The sequence below is a fragment of the Camelus dromedarius genome, chromosome 9 (assembly GCF_036321535.1).
Source record: "Camelus dromedarius isolate mCamDro1 chromosome 9, mCamDro1.pat, whole genome shotgun sequence".
In the NCBI taxonomy this organism is placed as follows: domain Eukaryota; kingdom Metazoa; phylum Chordata; class Mammalia; order Artiodactyla; family Camelidae; genus Camelus; species Camelus dromedarius.
In genome coordinates this window covers 70,111,862-70,131,339 of record NC_087444.1, presented here as the reverse complement: position 1 = coordinate 70,131,339, position 19,478 = coordinate 70,111,862, and the positions used below count along the sequence as shown (strand labels likewise).

General features: G+C 54.1%; 1 protein-coding gene across 1 annotated transcript in view; it reads right to left on the bottom strand.

Moving 5' to 3' along the window:
- POU2F2 (POU class 2 homeobox 2) overlaps window positions 1-11,240 on the bottom strand; it is a 51,893-nt gene extending 40,653 nt beyond the window's left edge. The window contains exon 1 of the mRNA XM_064489379.1: window positions 11,180-11,240. The gene's annotated coding sequence lies outside the window, so the exon portion shown is untranslated. The remainder of the gene's footprint in view (window positions 1-11,179) is intronic.
- Between the last annotated feature and the right edge of the window lie 8,238 nt (window positions 11,241-19,478).

The following is a 19,478-nucleotide window of genomic DNA, read 5'->3' as shown; positions in this document are numbered from 1 at the left end:
GGGCCATAATGCCATCAGAGCAGTGCATTTTTCAGGGGCAAACTGAGGTTCAGAGCAGGCAAGTGACTGGAGGACAGCCACACAGCACATCTATGGCAGACAGACAGGACCCAGCCCCAGTTCTCCAGCTCCATCTCTGAAGGTATAGGCGTGACCTCCCTCCTCCAGACATTGGTGGGCCCCAAGAGAAAAAGAGAAGAGACCTGTCCTCTATGTCTTCTGCTGTTGCTCCTAGGACCTGGGCCTCTGTTTATTTTCCCAGCTGCAGGATTTGGGGTAAAGCAAGAGAGACTGAAATGAGAGAAGGATGTAGGGGACAGGCAGGGCAGGAAAGGTCAGAGGAAAAGCATGGAGCTGGACAGAGAAAGAGGGATGCAGGGGTAGAATAACTGGACTGTGCAAGTAGAAAAGAAGGATGTGGAGATCCTTAAATACCTGGAGGGAGAGGTAGCAAGAAAGGAGAGTCACACAGGGAGAGACAGACAGAAAAATGCACAGGAGAGACAGAGACGGTGGCAGAGGAGGGAGAAGCAAAAAAGAGAGACAAAGAGAAAAAGAGAGACCAGAAAGAGAGAGGAAGACTGAGCGGGGTGGGGGACACCAAGGCCTTTTGTAAATTGCTTCCCCAGCACCCTCTGCTCTGGCCCTCAGCAGTGGTCCTGTGGGACGTGGGGTGTTGTCCCCAGACCTAAAGGGGCTGAGGTGGGTATGTAGAAGGGGTATCCAATACTAGCCTGTCTCTTTCCCCTGCCCCCAGTTGCCTCCCTGAGACAGGGGTCCAAGTTCAGTATGGAAGGGGTAGAGGCAGACCCTGAGGACTACAACTGGTGGGGTGCCGGGGCGGGGGACAGAGGGGCCAGGCCTGCCTTCCCCCACCTGTTCTTGTCCCCTGCTGGCTGTCAGTTAGGTAGCTTCTGCTCCCCTGACTTCTGCCCATACCTCCCTCAACCTGTGTCCATCATCTCCCTGCCTGCCCACCTGGACTCCCTCCTGTCCATCCCTGTCCCCCCATACCACTCATCTAGAGCCCACCTTTCTGCTCCCCTGCAGGTCTGGGATTAGGGAGGGGTGCCAAGTGGTCTAGCTGGGGAGGGGGCTTGGTGGATTATTGAGGATGTACGGGACTGTGGCTGACATGGACCAGGAGGAAGAGGAGGAGGGTCTTGGTGATGGACGATGCTGATTCTGTGGTGGGGGTGGCGGAGAGGGGGGTGGAGGAGGGCTGGGGGAGGGGTGGTGAGGAAGCAGGTTGAGGGGGAGCAGGACCAGGCTCACATTTGGCATTCAGGGCAGCTGACAATAAAAATGCTTTATTGCCAAGAAACTGGATCGATCGGGGCTGGAGGGGGCCGGCAGGGGGGACGCGGAGGGCTCAGCGCAGAGGCCGGCGGCCGGGCCTCTGCAGCGACCAGGGCCCGAGCCTCCCTCCCCCCTGCGCCCCCCTCCCCGCCTCCTGCCCTTTCTCTCTCCTGCAGCCACCGCTTAGTTCTTATTATATTTTTTCTTATATATATTTTTCCCCCAGCTTCTCCTGCTCCTGTTATTTTTTTTTCTTTTAATTTTTTTTTAAAACCCGCTGCACTCCCAATGCCGCAGGCCGGGTGGGGGCGGGGTGGGGGTGTCTGCCCAGGCTGGGCCCCTACCCATAGGGCGTCCAAAGCTCCTGGCTCTGAGCTGAACCCCACTTTGCTTCCACATCCCCCAGTCAAATCAGGCTACCCGCCGGATAGGGGTGCCTATCTTCCCCTCCTGCTCATCCTAAGGGCCTTCCCCCACCCATGAAACAACCCCCACCTCTGGTGGGCTCAGGGCCCTGGCCAGGCCTTCCTCCCCTCCCCCCTACCTGGCCCCCTGCTCACTCCCAGAGCCATTTGGCTGATGGTCAGAACTGTCCGTCAAGGGGGCTCTGAGCCCCTGGGGACTCAGATGGGAGGAGGGAAGGGGAGAGGTCGGGGGTCAGGCCAAGTCCCCTCAGCTCAGCTCTTTCCCCTCCCCCCTCCTAACAAAGGGAGCAGCGGCCCAATGGTGGGGGGGCAGCCTGATACTCAGGGAAGCAGGGAGGAGAGAGGTTGTGGGGATGGCCATGGGCAGGAGGTGGGGGTGGGGCCTGCCTGCCCCTCCTCTGCCCTCCCCCTCGGGTCAAGGCTAAGGTGATTCCTCAACCTCTATCTTGGAGGCTGGGCTGGGAGGGGAGGAGGATCTGGACAGACAAAGAACTGGAGCCCGGGGGAGTTGGAGGCTGGGGGGACGCACCTGGGACCCAGGCAGTCCTGGCTGAGGGAGGGGCAGCAGACACCCCTCTGGCCTTGGTCTCACCCTCTGGATGGCTCTGCCTCCCATCTGCATCAATCCCTGTGGATCCCAGAGCCATACAGAACCTTGGGGCTTGGGCAGGGTTGGAGCTTGGGGGTAATGGGGAAACTGAGGCCCAGAAAGGAGACAGAGGCAGGGCTGGGATCCAGGATGCAGGCAGAGCCCCAGACTTCTCAGCACTGTCTGGGCCTCTCTCTCTTCTCCCCTTGCTACCTAAGGAGACAACCCTCCCTTCCTGCCCAGGTCAGGAAAGCCTGCGGTGGAGGGGCAGGTGGTAGAATGTTCTTTGCAGAGTGAAGAGGAGGCTGAGGAGAGGGATAGGCTGTTTTCTCCTCTCTCAGACCACTGGGGTAGGGGGACCAGGAAAAAGAAATTCTAAACGTGGTCTGTCTCTAGCAGTGGCCTGGTGCAACTTCGAGGTAGAACGTCAAAAGGGCAGGAAACCAACATGGATAGAGCCCTCCTGAATGCCTGGCTAGCTATGGCTGGGGAAGAGAGCATTCAGAGAGGTTCTCTGGCTTGCCCAAGGTCACACAGCAAAGAAGGAAGATTTGCACTCCTGTCCGTCCCCAGCCCAGCCCAACAGTCTCTGGGCCTCCCACCTGCCCAGCCCACAAGGGCAGAGGGGAGCTGAGGCAGTGAACAGCTGTGAGCCCACCACCCTCAAACCCAGACTCCCCATGCCTACGAGAGAGATGAAGAGCCACCAGAGACGAAAAGAAATGGGCAGATCTTCTGTGTTTAAATTCTACCAAGGCGGCTCTCAGGGAGAGGGCCGCAGCCAAGAGGATGAGGGGGAGGATACAACGGGCCTCTTTTGGGGGGGAGGGGGGTGGACTGGCTGGAACATGCCCCCACAGCCTTCCAAGGAGGCCCCAGATGGGCCGAGGACTATAGGGGTCCCACTGCCCTCCCCCAAACCTCCCCTCCCTTCTCTCCCTCTCTTTCTCGGCTGGCTATCGACCGGGTCTGTGACATGGTAGATCAATACGGCAGGGATATAAAGCCGGCTGGCTGCCTGCCTGCCTCTGCCTCTCTCTCTCTCCCCGCTTGCCTTGCTTCCCTTTCCCAGAGCCGCACCCAGGTCCCCACCCCCATGTACCCCTTACCCACGCCTCTGAGGGGCCAGGGCCCCCCACCACCACCCCCGCTACAGTGGGAGAGCTTAGGGAGGCTGAGAGCTTGGACAGCCAGGAGAGGGGGTGAGTATGAGAGTGGGCAGGGAAGCAGATGGGGACGGGGGTCACGCTGGCAGGTAAGGGGGCTGGGATAAATTGAGGGACAGACCTCCTGGGAGAAAGCAGGCACCCCCTCAGTTGGGAGCAGCTCAGGGATATGAGGCCCTCTGAAGGTACGAGAAGGATGGGCCTCTGAGAGATGGGTAGGGGGTACCTGGTGGGCTGGGGAGACATTGTCTTGAATTCACGGGGTGGGGGAAGGCCTGGGGGGTGCTGGAATGAGCTAGGGTGAGTGCATGCCCAGAACAGAGGGACAACCCCCAGGCAGTCTGTTGCCCATACACAGAGCCCTGGCTGCCCCCTCCCTCAGTCTCTGTGGGCAGCTCCACCCTGTCTTTGCCCCAGGGCAGGGCCTGCACGTGTGTGGGGGGCCGGGTGTGGGAGGGTGCGAGGCTTCAGACAGGGGATTCCAGGGGAGGGTTGTGGTGTCCGAGTTGTCATATATACAAGGGAATGTGCATGTCCCTGGTGTGCCTGGGTGGCCATGAGTCTCTGAGTCCTTAAGCTCTGCTGTGGGACACGGGGGCTGTGTGTCCCTGTGTGTCTCAGCTACTGAGTCACCTCTGTGTGACCACGAGTCTGTGGGTGTGTCCTAGGGGACTCGGTGGCTCTGCGTGTGTGTACTTTCATGAGTGTCCCCCCCTCCCCCAGGTGTCCTTAAATGTCTAAATGTGTATATGCAGATCTGCCTATCCCTCGAGGAAGTGTGGGTGTGTTCCTGGGGGCATCTCAGTGACCCCTAGTGCCCAGGTAACGTGGCTGCTGCGTGTTCCTGTGTTCCAGGTAATCTGTGTGTGTTGGCACCTGTGTGCGAGCCCCCAGCCGAGCATGCTGAGCATGGACGTTTCTGTGAGTATCTGGGGACCATGGTGCAAGTCCCCATGTGTCCATGTGTGGATTCTGTGCCTGTGTCAGTGGGTGGCTGTAGGTGTGTTTGTCTCTGCATGTACTGGAGGCTCTTTCTTTTCGTGTCAGAGATCTCGTGTGCTTTCTGTGTGTCTACGTGACGCCTAGTGTCCCTGTGTGCGATGGCCGGGTGTATTTCCACAAGTGGGTTGGAGGCTCTGGGTGTGTCCCCATGTGTGTCATGGTGACTGGGTGCATACAATGGTGTTTGAGGGAATTGTCTCTGAATGGGGGAGGGTTCAAGGCAGAGACTGCCACTGCGATGCTGCCTAGCCCATTTTATCACTACAGAGTCTCCAAATCCTAATGTGAGGGCCTGTCTGCCTTCTTCCCTTCCCTGCCAGAGGCCCCAGACCCCTGCCAGGATGGGCCCAGGGCCCCCTCCTCCACCCTCCTTGGGCAGCCAGACCTCTGCTTCTCAGCACTCCCTACTCTGGCAGAAGCCACCTCAACTCCACCAAGCGACCTCCGTCCCTCCCAACCCCCCCAGCACCACCCGCTCCCCCCACCCTCCCCCCACCACAAGTCCAGTCCAACCCAGACAAAAGCAATTACTCCTGAGGTAGGATGTGAGTGTGGGTGTTAGAAACAGAAAAAAAGGGGGGAAGGGAGGGGGAGTGAGAGACACACACAGAGGCAGGGATGGACAGCTAGAGACCCGCAGAGACAAGGGACAAGAGACCCACAGAGAATGTGAGAGACAGATGGGGAGAGACAGAAGATGAAAGAGACCAGGAGAGACACAGACAGAGATGCAGGAGGCAAAGGCAGAGAAAAAGAGCAGAGGAAGGGCAAATGGGAGGACCAGATGGAGAGACACGGAAACAGTGACCGGAGAGACAGAAAGAGATAGAGAGCAAGAAACAGAGAAAGCTAGAACACAACAGAGCCAAAAACCCAGGGATGGAGCCGCGGAAAAGGCGCAGATAAAGAGAGACCAGGGCCAGAGACAGGGAGAGCTGGGAGAGAGACAGACAGACAGACACAGAGAGAGAATGGGAACGATACTCAGAGGAACAGAAAGGCAGTGAAAGAAGGAGATGAGGTTGAGAGACAGAGAGATAAAAGACAGAGAGGAACAGGCAGAGGAGACTGGGAAAGTAAGAGATGGCTGGTGAGAGGGACTCGGAGAGACGGAGAGACATGCAGCTAGAGGTGGAGGGAAGTTAATACTGCAGGAGACACAGACAGCAAAGCTAAAGCGGGGCTGAAGGGAGACCAAGTCCAGGGTGTCCTCTCTCTCTCACACACACATACACACACACACGCACACGCATACGCACACACACGCACACATATGGCTTTCCCTCTCTCCCAGGCCAGAAGTCGGGGGGGGGAGGTACCCAAGTCCTCCCCATGGCCCTCTGAGCCCCTGTGAGCCGAGGCACGGAGGGGACAGGATGGATGGACAGGGAGGATCAGAGGCGGCAGCAGGAAGGAGACAGAGCAGACTGGGCTCTGTCCCGATCACAGGGCAGGTGGGAGCAGAACATCCCTTCCATCCACTCCCGGTCACCCTCTCCCCCACACACAGGGGACACACACACTAGGGGCCTTGGCCAAGTTCCTTACACCTGTCAGGGCATACCAGGCTGGTTAAGGGGTGGGGCCCCCAGACAGCAGGCATGAGGCGTGTCCTTCCGGCTTCCCAGCCCTGCCCACCTTCCGAGGCCCTCAGCCCCATCTTTCTTGTTTCCCCCTCCCCCCAAGCCTGGAGGCCTCAGCAGCACAGTCACACACTCTGCTTCTTTCTGTCTCTGAGTCTCTGACTCTGCTTTCCCAGCTGACTTTTTTGCTACCTCCGTTGCTCTTTACCTGCCTTTCTCTGTTGCTCTTTCTCTCCAGGCATTTCTCTGTCGTGGGGTGCTCTCTCAGTCTCCCCGAGTCTTTCTCTCCCACTCTACTTCTCTCTGACATATTCCTGGACCCTCCTCTCTCAGATGACTCCTCTGGCCCTCCTGTCCACACGCACCCTGAGAGGAGGTAGGCAGATGGCTGTGCAGGGGCCTCAGAAGCTGTCCTGCAGTTGGAGAAGGGGGCACCTCCTTTCTTGCTTTTCCTTCAAGTGCCTTTTTTCCTTCTCTCTTCCTTGTCCCCCTCTCCCCACCACCAGCAGGTCCACATCTCCCTATGGCTCTCTCTAGAGACAGAGAGCTAGACATGGACCATACACACCCTGCACGCAAGACTGGAAACAGATCCAGGCTTGGAGGAAAAGGCGGCAACCAGGGTGGAATGGAGAGGCCAGACATGGATGAAGACCACAAAAAGGAAGAAAGAAGAGGACGATAGAAGTGGAGCCCCAGGGTGAGGAAGAGGAGAGGAAGGAAACCAGAGATCTGCAGAGACTGGCAGGGCAATGTGAGCTGGACAATGGCGGGGTGGGGGTGGGGACGCTTATTGCTAAACATCTCGGGTCAGACTCCGTGGCCTGCCCGCTGTCTCCAGCCCTCAGCAGTGCCCACCGTTTGGAATCAGAGCCAAGTACTTGCCCTTGGCCCTTGGGGCTCCACACTTGCTGCGATGGTGGGCACTAGGGCCTTCATTTGCTCTGGGACTGTCAGGGATACCAGGGACCCATTGGTCCCTGAAGCTGCTAAGAGATGTGCCCCACTTCACCTCCTCCACGTCTGTAACTCCCCACCCTGTGGCTGACAGACACTCTCAGTCCTGGATGGGTAACAGCTGTCTCCACCCACTCAGGGATAGCAAAGGCAGGCAAGGGATCTCTTGACACTTCCCAGCACCCTACAATAACAAACAGCCCTTGGCATCTGAACTCCACACCCAGTGAGAAGCGCCATTGCCTGTGGCCTGGCCAACCTGCCTGCGGCAGCACAGCACAGCCCTCAGCCTCATATAGCCATGCCCTGTGGACCATGCTAGGGGCCCGCCCAACCACAGCAGCCAAGGAGCCACCCCCACACTGAAGCTCCAGCCTGGCCCACCCCACTCCCAAGCCACATTTGTAACAGCACACACCTGATTCCTGGAGCCAAAGCCCCCACCCCAGGCGCAATCAGAAGGGTGACTAACTAGGTCTGGGTGATCAGAACAAATCCCTGGCCCCACCTACTGGCTTCTTGACTCTTGTCTGCAGAACACCTGCGCTGCCATGCAGGCCTGCATTTCCGATCTTGGAGCATCCCAGAGCCACATCAGCACTCTCAGCAAGAGGATGTGCCCACCTTGCAGCTCAACATCTCTCTTTCTCCTTATGCAACCCTGGGTTCTTTCCAGGTCACCTCACCAGACTCAGCAATGGAAGCCTTTCACCTACAGCTAAGCTCCTGCTTCCGAGGCCTTCCAGACCCCCTTGGGGTGTGCGGGCACCCTAGGCAAGCCCTGGCACTTGTACCAGAGTCAGTTCTGTGACCCCAGAGCCTGGTCCACACCAAAGGCCACTGTGTCTTTTTGTGGAAGGGAGGGAGACAAGGTGGGGACACAGCCCTGCTCCTGCCCAGCACTGGGAGGGCCTCAGATGCCCAGTGGACAGTGGCTGTCCATGGGGACTCAGGCCAGGCCAGCATCCACAGTCCCACAGGAGTGACTCCCCACCTGAGCTGTAACTTCCTCCTTGTCTTCTAACCCTCAGGAGACCCCTTCCCACCTCCTCCTCCTAAAGACTCCCTGAGAGCCCCCAGGTGGGTGGATCTCATCCCTATCTCTCAAGCCAGCACCACCCTGATCCATGGGTTCAGGTAAGTAGTGTTTGGGCCTGTCTCTTCACCAGCCTGGGGGGCCCTCAGAGGCCACATGGGGCTGCCTCCCCTCTGCCTCCCCTCTGCATCACCAGATCATGGCACAAGAACCCAGGAAACGGTGGCTGAAAGAATAAATGGATGGATGTGGGTTTATGTGTCTATGCGCTCACTTATTTATTCATTCAACAAATATTTAGCTGAGCATTTACCCTGTGCCAGGAAATATGTGTAGACATGCTGGACAAATAGAAAAATCTCCCCCTACCCCTGGCCATGAAGCTTACGGCAGGGAAACACTGCACGAAGAATGTATGATCAGATACAGTGACAATGTGCAAAAAGGGAGAATGGGGTGGGGGGGGCCAGCTCAGCCCAGGGGGATCAAGGAGCCCTAGATGGAGATCTGAGAGCGACTGGGAAGGGTGATCCCAACCAAGAATGGAGAGAAGGCCCTGGTGGAAGGAAAGCCAGAGGAGGGGCCAGAGGGAGTGAAGGAGGGGATGCCATGAGGCTGACCTGGCACCTGCAGAGCTGGGGTGGGGGGACGTCTTGCTCACCCTGGGCTCTGAGCCCCAGCTGACACCCAGGCATGAGGAGTCCTCTGGACACGGTTGGAGAATCACTCACCTTCCAGGTGTGGCTATAAAGGAAAGATGGTGGGGAATGGGGGCAATGGCTACGTTTGTCATAATTGTTTTGTGACAAAATTATACATCTAAAAGGGTGTGGCCTCCTCCAAACAGGTCTCCCTGGGAGGTTGAACTTTTCTCGAACCACTCAGACATTTTGGCAACAGCCTTCAAGGCCAGTTTAGCTTACAGATTCCATCAACAAAACATCTCTAGTGTATAACTGTTTATCAAAACACCAACAAGTAGCTCCAGTATTATCCATTGTCAATATTATCATTGCTAAATTTATCAGAAGTGGCTCCAAATAGGACTTCAGATGTTTCCCTCCCCTACAAACTCCACAAGTCAAATTCACTACCAAAGCACAAAGACTGGCCACCCTGAGGAGATATCAAACCTAGGGTGGGTTTTGGCGAAATGGAAGAATGAGAGCTTGAAGTTCAGACAGACTTGAGTCCAAAATTCTGACTCTACTACTTAAGACTACCATGGAAACTTTAGGTAACCTTAGGTCAGTTGCCTCCCTTGTCTGTGTCTCAATTTCCTTTTCTCATAACAGGTGACTCACATCCAGTTCACAGAGTTGCAATGAGTGCCCAGGACAATCCCTGGCATAGAGGTGGTCCTTAATATATAGCAGTTTCCTCATGAGGATATAAGAGTTCTCGCATATGTTACTAAATCTGTCCAATATGTCCATGAAACCTTGGATACTTAACAAACATCTATTTGAACACAAAGAGCTCAAATCACAGACCTGATTGTAACCTCCACCAACTCTGACACGTAATTCCTTTTAAATGCCTCTGTAACTTGAGCCCAACTTTCAGGCATTCCTCAAAGCCAGCCTCTTGCCCCCAAATAAATTCTGCAGACTGGAAGCTCCCTGACCTTCTTTTCAACGTCAAGAACATCAGAGGACAAGAGGGTTCCTGGGAAAGCTGTACTTCTGGTTCCCTGGAGAAAGCACACATCTTGTAGTTCAGACTCCTGTGTTTCTTACCGGCTAGAACAGGGTCCACGGATGAACTATAGGGGGCCTGTGAAGAGCCCTGAGGTTGGAGCACAATTAGGTAGACATAGGGATGCACTTTCCTGGGAGAAAGTCTATACTAAATGTTGTAAAACTAGAAATCTATGGGCCAAAGGTTGCCTGAAACATGTGGTTGGGACCACAAGGGGATTTTTGAAATCTTGCGTTTGTTGCCAACATTTAAAAATTGGGAAAGTTCACATAAAATTCAGGACTTCTGGCTTCTCCTGAGGAATCAGAAAAGCTGGCTGGGGGTGGGGGGGCATCTCTGCCAGGGGACAGTCAGTTGCGCTGAAAAGCAGCTTCCCCACCACCAATGACTTTTCCAGTCTACCACCTTCCTTACCACATCAGATTGCAAACCCTAAGCTACAGTTTTCATCTGCTTCTTAAAGTAAGGCTGTGGCCCCCATAGCAACAAGTCTACCAGAGCAACCAGAGGCCCCCCTAAGGTCCTGAGGCCTGTGGGTTAAGCTGCTCTGGTTGGAATACAGGTGGCAGCACCAGAAGTGGGGGTCCCCAGAGGCCCTGTCCCTACCCCTCCTCAGATGCTCACTGCCTGGGCGTCACCAAGTTGAGTGGAGCAAACTCCAGAGCAAACGCCCAGAGCCTCTGCTTCCTGCAGAGCTGAGCACCAGAGAACTCCTGCTTCCGTCCAGGAGTCTCAGTGAATTCCAAGGAGGGGGCCTTACAAATCCTCACTTGCTCAGGAGAGCTTCCAGCTGTATTTCGAGTTCCTGCTTCCTGAGGCTCCCTGCTTCTGAAGAGTAACTTCTTTCACCCTCACATCCTGTTGGGGATGCTGTTATTACCTTCCTTTGACAGATGGGGAAACTGAGGATCACACAGCTGGCACCAGCAGAGCCAGTGCTGTCCAGCTCCAGAGCTAGAATCCAAAAGGCCCCACTAGGCTTCCATCCTCAGGAAAGCACTTAAGGTGGATTCTGTTATTATTCCCTTATGTAGACAAGGAAATAGAGCTCTGATTGTCCCAAGTCACCGGCAGTTAGGAAGGGACAGAAAAGAGATTCAGACACAGGTATGCCTGACCCTCAGCTGTGATCTGAGCCATCAAGTTACCCCCATCTCTCTCTCCTACTGAGCCCCAACACTCAACAGCAGAAATCGCACAGTCACCAACAACCAGAATCCATTTGGCCAGACAGCTGCTGGACACACGGAGGATGAAAACACAAATCAGTCAGACTAACCTCTGGGAGGACAGAGGCAGAATGAGGCAGGGCAGCACCCCTGGGGTGGGGCCAGGGACCAGGATAGGAAGCGGGGACTTCCAAGAGGAAGCAGGGCCCAGAGCACAGCAATAAGCAAAGCTTTGGGGGCCGTGGCCCTTACCTCTTGGGCAGAAGCAGCAAAGCTAATACATTCAGGCCACCAACCCGGTCCAGCAGAGAACCTGGAGAGAGAGGAGAACAGAGTCAGCATCCTGGGGAACCCGTGAAGCATCTCTACCTCATGCAGGATGAGGCACTCCTGGAACAAAGGGACTCTGCTCCTGTCACACCATCAGGAGTCACAAGTTGGTGAATGTGGACTCAGGTCCTGCCAGACACTGGTTGCCTTCATTTACCGGCTCTAAGCCTCAGTGTTCCCATCTCATGAGTGGGTATACTGATGCTTGCCCTTGTTGAACATCTGTTTTTCCCATCAGACTGGAAGCTCATTAAAGGCTAGGGGCTGTGTCTTACATCTTTAGCCTTTGGCAGATGGCCTGGCAAATGCAGGGTGCTCAATAAGTACATGATGGATGACTGAGTGGATGGATGGATGGATGAGTGGATGGAGGAATTAATTAATTAACAAACTATACATCTCCAAGGACTGCTAGGAGGGTCAAATGAGAAAGATGTGGAAGAATTATTCATTATTAGGTGCCTGTGTGCCTTGGGGAGATGAAAATAAAAGTCATAACAATGTTTCTGACTTGTATATTTGTTTATTCATTTACTCATTTGGTTAATCAGCAAATACTGAGGCTTGTCTGGGCTGGGCTCTTGACCAAGTGTGGGAGGTGCAGAGATGGATTAGGCAAGGCCTCTGCCCTGCGAAGGCAAGCTGGGGTGACCGAATAAAGAGCTAATGCCCACATGCTGGGGTAAGCAGAGGGTGCAGTGGGACTCCCAGGGGAGGTCAGGAAAGAACTAGGGAGGATGTGATCCCTAAGCCAAGCCTGGCAGACAAAGCAACTTTGGTCAGATGGAGCACCGGGTGGGATGCAAGAGAATGTCAGGCCTTTGGCTGCCCAGGGTTCAGTGAGAGAAATGGAAAAGATGAGTATACAAAGATAGCAGGGCTGCACCTGGCAGAGCCTGGTCCAAGCAGCTGGAGGGAGGGAGACGATGCAGTTTCTCTTTAGAAAGGTCCTACTGCGTGCTTTGTAGAAGATGGGGAGGACAGAGAGGTAGACAGGAAATGGGGAGACCCTCTCCAAAGAGTGTTTGCTGAGCCTCTCCACAGCCCTGAAGTAAGGCAGAGTGTCATCCCCACTTTACAGATGCAGGAGACGAGGTTATGAGGAGACTGACTTCCCTAGAATCCTGTACAACTCAGTGAGGGGTGGAGCCAGTTAGAGAGCTCAGACTTGCATGTCTCCTATTGAAACCTGATTCCCTGTCTTCTGGGAATGTAGTCTTCTTGGAAAAGCTGCTTGAAACTGCACAAAGACCACCCTTGCCCCTGCTTGTCATGAGCACTCAGAGAAGGGGTAGGGACTTTAGGATAGGGAGAGACTTCCCAAAGGAGACAGGATTTCAGGGAGACCTTCCCACCAGGCAGGTCCTGATGAATGGACAGTGAGCAACACCGGAAGCTGTGGGTCAGAGAGGGAGAGCCCTGTAGGTGGGGTGACAAAGCCAGGAAGGCCACATCTGTCTGACATCTGTGTGTCCCTGTGGGTGCATTCTCCAGAGAGAAGGCTTTAGTGGGACAGGCAGGGCCATGGATCTTGACGTTTGGCAGGCTACCTTCCTATCTCATGGCAAATCTGGCAGCACAGATGGGGAAACTGAGGCCCAGGACCAGCCAAGGACACAAAGAATTGGTAGAGACAGGACTGGAGTTCAGGAGGGAAGAAGAGGAACAGAAAAAGATGGACTGAGACAGCAGGGAGAGCAAGAATAGACAGACAGACAGACAGAGAAAATGGATGGGGAGACAGATGGACACAGATGAGGAATAGAGGGAGCCACAGGTAGAGAGCCCAGAGAGAAACCCAAATGGGAAAGAAAAAAAGGGGAGTAAAAGGAACAAGGGGTTCGCCCAACTCCTCCCACTTCCCCCCTCTCGACCTGGGCCTCCATTTTCAGGGGTGGAGGGGACCAGAACCCCTGGTCCCTGGGGGGGAGGGAGGAGCTGGGGTTTCTTCCCCCTCAGGAACTCCCCTCAACCCCCCTGCCCCCGGAGCTAATCAGCGGCTGTCATCTCCACGGTGAGGTCTTGGTTAAGGAGATTTAGGGCCAGGATCAATAGGAAATTTAAAAATCGATGCAGCGCGCAGGGCAAAATCGATGGCGTTTAATCGCCTTGCCGATTCCCAGTCAAAACAATTAGCCGCGCTGAGTGTTGAACACGGTGGCGACACGGCATTAACCGTCAATATTGGTGTAAGTGATGGCAGGGCGGGCGGGGGAATCCCCAGGCCTCTCAGGGCCCCGGAACCAGATAGCGCCTTCGGGCTGAGGTCTTCCCTGGAGGTAGCGCCTCTCCTTGGGGCTTCCCTCCAGCAGCGGCCCCCTACTTGTCTCTGCCCTCTGCCTCCCTCAGCTACGATGCCCATGGGCAGGACCACCCCAGGCCCATCTGCCTCCAATTCTCCACCTCATGCCATCTCCTAGGGCCCTGCACCTCCATATGCCCTTGGACAGACCCCTTTCCCAAGTAGATAACATCTCCCCATGGGAGAGACCGCCCTGTGGGAGCTGGGAGCCGTATTCCCAGCAGGGCCTTGAGACTGGAAGATAGCAGTAGGAGCCATTTAAAGATGACTTCTCCCCATTTCACAGATGGAGACTCTGAGGAACAGAGGGGGAAGCAGGTGACCCATAGTGACCTGGCGCAGGAAGTGGAGGAGGCAGGACTTGAACCCTGATTTCTCTGACTCCAAAGTCTATGTTCCTTGTAGCTGTGCCACAGAGAAGAGGAAGATGCCAACATTCACTGGAGAAGGAAAGGAAGCTCAGCTTTTGGTCCTCAGACTCCTGGAAGCCAATGTAATGGTTCGCTGTGTCCTGGAGTCAGTCTGCTACTTGCTTGCCAGATTTGCGGGCTCCTGGAGGATAGACTGGGGCCTGGCTCCTTTAGGGGTCTCGAGCACTGCCCAGTACAGCCCTGAGCTGGAGCTTGGGACAGGCTGAGGATGACAGTGCCCATCGGCCCCACACATAGGCTCCCACACGCACTTTCACTGAGAAACAGACAGACAGAGAAACTGGCCCCCACAAACACATCAGCTCGGATAAGTTGAGCAGAGTAGCCCTTAGTAAGAGCAGCGGAGTTTCCTGAGGTCTAGCTATGCGCCAGGCGTGGTTAGTTTCTCTGCGGCTGTGATCTCGAAGACTCCTCACAACCATTTGGTAAGTATCATTCCCACGGCAGATGAGGAAATGGAGGCTCAGAGAGGTGAAATCACTTACCCAAGGTCATACAGCCAAGAGAGGGCAGTTCAGTCTGACTGGACTCTGAGGGGAACAGGACACAGAGCAAACAAGATCCAGTGACTGCAAGCAAGAGAGTGGGTACAAAGATGGGGTGCAGGAACCCAGAGCCTAGACGGAGGACCAGGAGGGCCCACACGGGGCAGGGAGGCAGGAGGCATGGCAAGCAAGGCAGGAAAACTGGAGACAGGATGACACTCTAAGCTCCTGACCTGGCAGAACTAGGACAGGAGATGGTGAGGCCGAGGCTGGCTCTCACCTGCTCTGAACTTGCCAAAGGGCTCAGGGTTCTGGGGTGCTGCATGAGGAGAGTGAAGGTTTCCACAGCCACCTGCTCCCTGGCGCAGAACAGGGCGGGGGTGCGGGCAGTGGAGGAGGCCCGTGAGATGAGCCAGGGATTGATCTGACAAGGTCCTAATCAAATGGTCAATATCGCTGACCTGACCACTTAACCTATTGATAAGCTGGCAAGGGTGGAGGAGGCGGCGAGTGGGCTTAGGGAGGGAGGAAGCTAGAGGGCTGGGGGGAGCCCAGTGGGCAGTGCTTAGGCCTGCAGGGTGCCTGGGTCTGGGGGCCTGGAAGAGGGCGGTCTCCTCCTCAAGCATCCCCCTCCACACACTGCCTTCCTTCTGGGAGGTCACGTGCCTTCTGTCTGAAGACTTCTACCCAAGCCTGTCTCTCCACTCAGAGCCCCTCAGCCCCATCCTGAGTGAGGTTGGGAACCGTCACTGGCACCTAAGCCACCCCTAGGTCCCCTTGGATCGTGCTTTAACTTTTCACACATGTGAGGGACTCTTCCTCTGAGCCTCAATGGCCTTATCTAGAAACTGGGGGTAATTATAATAGGGACCACCAGGAAACAATCTAGAGGTCCTATGACTAGGGGCTGGTACAATAAATGATGATACAGCAGGCACATAAAGGAGGGCTGTGGAGTCATTGAAAATATGTCTGAAATAAATTCATTGACAAGGAAGCGATTTTCATAATCCATTGTTAGGAAGGAAAAAAAGGCAGGTTATAAACTGGTATGTACCTTGTGATTCCATTTTTATGAAATAAATACACACATTTTTTTTTTACTATAAAAAAGAATAGAGCAGAAGTCAGAATTCTGAGTTTGGCCCCAGTATCTGAATTTTAATATGTTCTTTGGGTAAACTTGTAGGCATACTCCTGTTTGGAAAAAAGCTATCTAGAAGGATAGGCATCAAGAAGTTAATTTCTTTTTTCATTTAACTAGATTATTATGGTGGGTTTTTTCCAGTATCTTTGAATAGTTGCATTTTCTACTTTTTCTACAATGAACCTGTATCACATGACAATATTTGTTTGTAATTGAAAAAGTGGGGCTGATAAATCCTGCATGGGCAGGATTGTGGCTGGGTGCTCGGAAGACACACAATGAGTGGTCTTTCTGTCCCAGCCAGGCTTGTCTTATTTTCCCTCTGTGTCAAAGCCCAGCAGAGCCCAGTGCCTCCAGGAACGTGAATGAATCTGAAATCTGCTGAGTGGAGAAAGGTTTGCTCCTCTGGTTTCTCCTCTATTAGTGAGGGCAGGGTAGGACCAAGTTGAATTTTGTGCCCTCTCTCCTCTTCAGGAAACTGGATGAGGGCTTACAGGCAGGAGAAACAGCAAAAGGGGAAGTTGAGGTCCAGAGGGAGGGAAAGAATTTTCCCAACATCACACAGCTAGTTGTAACAGAGCTAGGACCAAAGCTGGCTCCTGGGTCGTGGGGAGGAGAAAAGCTGCCAGATCAAGTGTGCATGCAGGCCAGAAGCTGTATCACCAAAAAGCTGTGTGACCCTGGGTAAGTCACTTCACCTCTCTGAGCCTCATTTTGCTCAAACATAAAATGGGGATAATAATAATACCTGCCTCACAGTGCTGGTGTGAGCAGTCAACAAGACCATGCTTATGACCAACTGAGGAGAGGGCCTGACACAGAAAGGGGCAAGTGAGTGGTGGAAATGACATTAGGATTATCAGCCACAAATGATGTTTGGGAGTAGGATGTGAAGGATGCGGGAGGGAATGTATTAGAAGTGCAGGGAGAAGGTGTGTCCTAGTACGTGTCTTGGGGTGAACAAATACAATGAAGACACCTGGCTAAATATGTTCCTTTGTTCATTCATTCATTCAACAAGCGTTTTCTAAGGGCAGTTCTAGGTCAGACCCTGTGCCAGGCCCCACAACCCAGATTTGAACAATGGAAGTTTCCACTGGGTTAGTAAAGGGGAATTAGGGATGGCTGGTGCTGCTCTCCCCTCTGTAAGAGTTGCTTGCCTCAGTGGCCTCCAGACTATCCCTTGGGGCTCTACGGAAGGGGGCTGAGCAGGAGCACAAGCCCCCACCACCTGCCCAGTGTGCTACTTCAGGAGTGTGTGTGCAAGCGCACGCTGGAGTACAGCAGGCTCTGTGTGGACAGACCGTGTCCACTTTGTGGTTCACAGCACCACGGACCAGGTCTGGCGCTCTGGGGGCATGCCATGCCTGAGTTTTTTCCTCCTTTTTTTTTCAATGAAAAAAAAAATGTTCAAAGCGCCTAGCACAATGCCTAACACCTGGCAGGTACTCAATAAATAGCAGCTATTATTAGTATCATCATCACACACCAGATCACTCTTGATCCCCACAAAAACCTTATTTCGCCGACGAGGAAAGTTGAGGTTTAAAAAGAGTGATGTGATTTGCCCACGGCCGTGGCTGGGGCTCAAAGCAGAATGTGTGCAACCCCACAGTCTGGGGTCTGCCTTTCCTGGTGGCGGGTGGCGGGGGGTGTCCGGGTCAGGGGGTGGGGGAAGGGCAGCAGTGTGAGGGGTAAGCAGACGTGATGCTGAGAGGCAAGGATGAGCTGGCTGGGGTGAGGGGAATATTCTCAGGAAGATGCAGTGGAGTGTACAGGCCCAGAATGATGGGTTTGGAGTCCACCTGCTTCATGGCTCAGGCCGGAGGTGGCCTAAATTGCCAACGGTCCCTACAGCACTGGTAGGTGCAGCCCTCCTCCCTCAGAAGGTGAGCTCCTCCACCCATGTTCAGCGCCACTGACATTCAGCTCCACCATTATACTGGGCAACTAGCATGACAAAGAACCTGGTTCCTGTTCATCTGACAAACATCCACTTAGCAATTACTGTGTGCTGAGCACTGTTCCAGGCACTGGGGATACAGTCATGAACAAGACAAAGTCCCTGCCCTCACAGTGTTGACCTTCTAGTGGAGGAAGAGATACAATAGACAAGAATATGTACTTAAGAGCTAAGAAGGAAAATAAAGCAAGTGCAGGGGTAGATTACAAGATGTTACTTTAGACTGAGAGGTCAGGAAAGGCCTGTTGGGGGAGGTAGGTTTTGAGTAGAGCCCAAATGAAGTGTTGAGGGTAAGAGCTTTCCTGACAAAAGTAACAGCAGGTGCAAAGGCCCTGAGGCAGGAACAAGGTTGATGTGTTTGAGGAACAGCAAGAAGGCCAGTACTGAGCTTCTGGAGGCAGGAGGAAAGGAGTAGAAGTTGAACAGGCAGGTGGGTACCAGTTCATACAGGGCTTCCAGACTAAAGAAGATGTTCTAAGTGTGATGGGGGAATGACAGGCTTTCTCACTGAGGCAGATGAAAATTAATCTCACCGTCAAAAACCAGGTTCCATCCTCACCACTTCCCCATACAACACACGGGGTCTTCTGCCCTATTCATTCTCTAAGAATAAGCTCTGGACACTTTCAACAAACCCTTGGATTTCCTGACAAGGTTTTTTCAGGGTCGACCTCCCCAAACTGGGGACTCCTCTGGGATACGGAAGGATCTGGCTCATCCAGGTACCCTGGTACCCAGCTCAGTTCTGGCCTCAGGAAGCCTCAGAAAACATCAGTGTTGAAGGTCACGAAGGGGGACTGCAAACCTTGACCTCCACCCCCTCAGCAAATTCCCACATGGGAGCAAGTTGTAGCTTGTTCAGCTCTGCCCAGTTGGCCAACAGATGGGGCTGGAGCAAGGGGAAGGCATTCTGTGTCACCTCCCTGGCCAGGCCTTGTCCAAGGTTCCCAGAGTGGATGGCCAGGGCAGAAGGCCCCTCCCTCCGGAGTCTCCCCATCCTCCTCCAGTCCGTCCTCCGCACCAGACTCTGAGATCCCTGACTTAGCACCCGGCTTACATCCCATCAAGTCCCTCCTCAAAACCCTTCTGGGCTATGTGGTGCACTTGAAATAAATCTGAACCTTGTGGTCCTTCCCAGTGATGTCAAGCCTCATCTCACCATGCACACACCTGCCAGCCCAGTGATGTCCAAAACCACTCACACCTCCATGCCAGTGCACAGTGTGTGCCTCCAACTGGAAAGCCCTCTGCCTCCCCTATCCCTCTGGACCTTGTCCACCATTCTCCATATCACCTCCTCAGTGAAGCCCCCGGACTCACCCTCCCACTCAGCACAGCCTTGGCACGCTCTGTGCATCTCTGTCAGAGCCCAGACATCAGGGCCCCAGCCAAGAGGACCGCATTTGCCATCAGAGGAGTTTTCTAGAGGGTCACTGAGGCACAGGGGAGTGGAGTGGGTGCATCTGTGCCCTACATAATCTATGCCTGTGTGGCCTCAGTGAGTTTCAGGAAGGATGTGTGTGCACAGTTAGAATCTGTGTGTTGTGTCTAATGCTCAGTTTAAATGTCACTTCCACAGAGGCGTTAGACTTGACCCAGCAATCTAAACCAGGTTTTCCCATGATCCCTTCCCCCAGCACCTTGTTTCTTTCCTTCCCAGATGTTATAACCATTTATAACTAACTACACACTGAGGTCCGATCAGTGCCCGTCCTGTTGGCCGGGAGTTCTTGGAGAGCAAGGCCCAGGTCTGTCTTGTAAATCACTGTTTCCCAGCTTCTAAGACAGGGTTTGGTGCACATATGGCCCAGTTCCCATGAGATGAATGAATTCATTCCATGAGCATTTTCATCTGAGCATCTACCCATTTTCATTTTGTTCTCAGGGGACAAG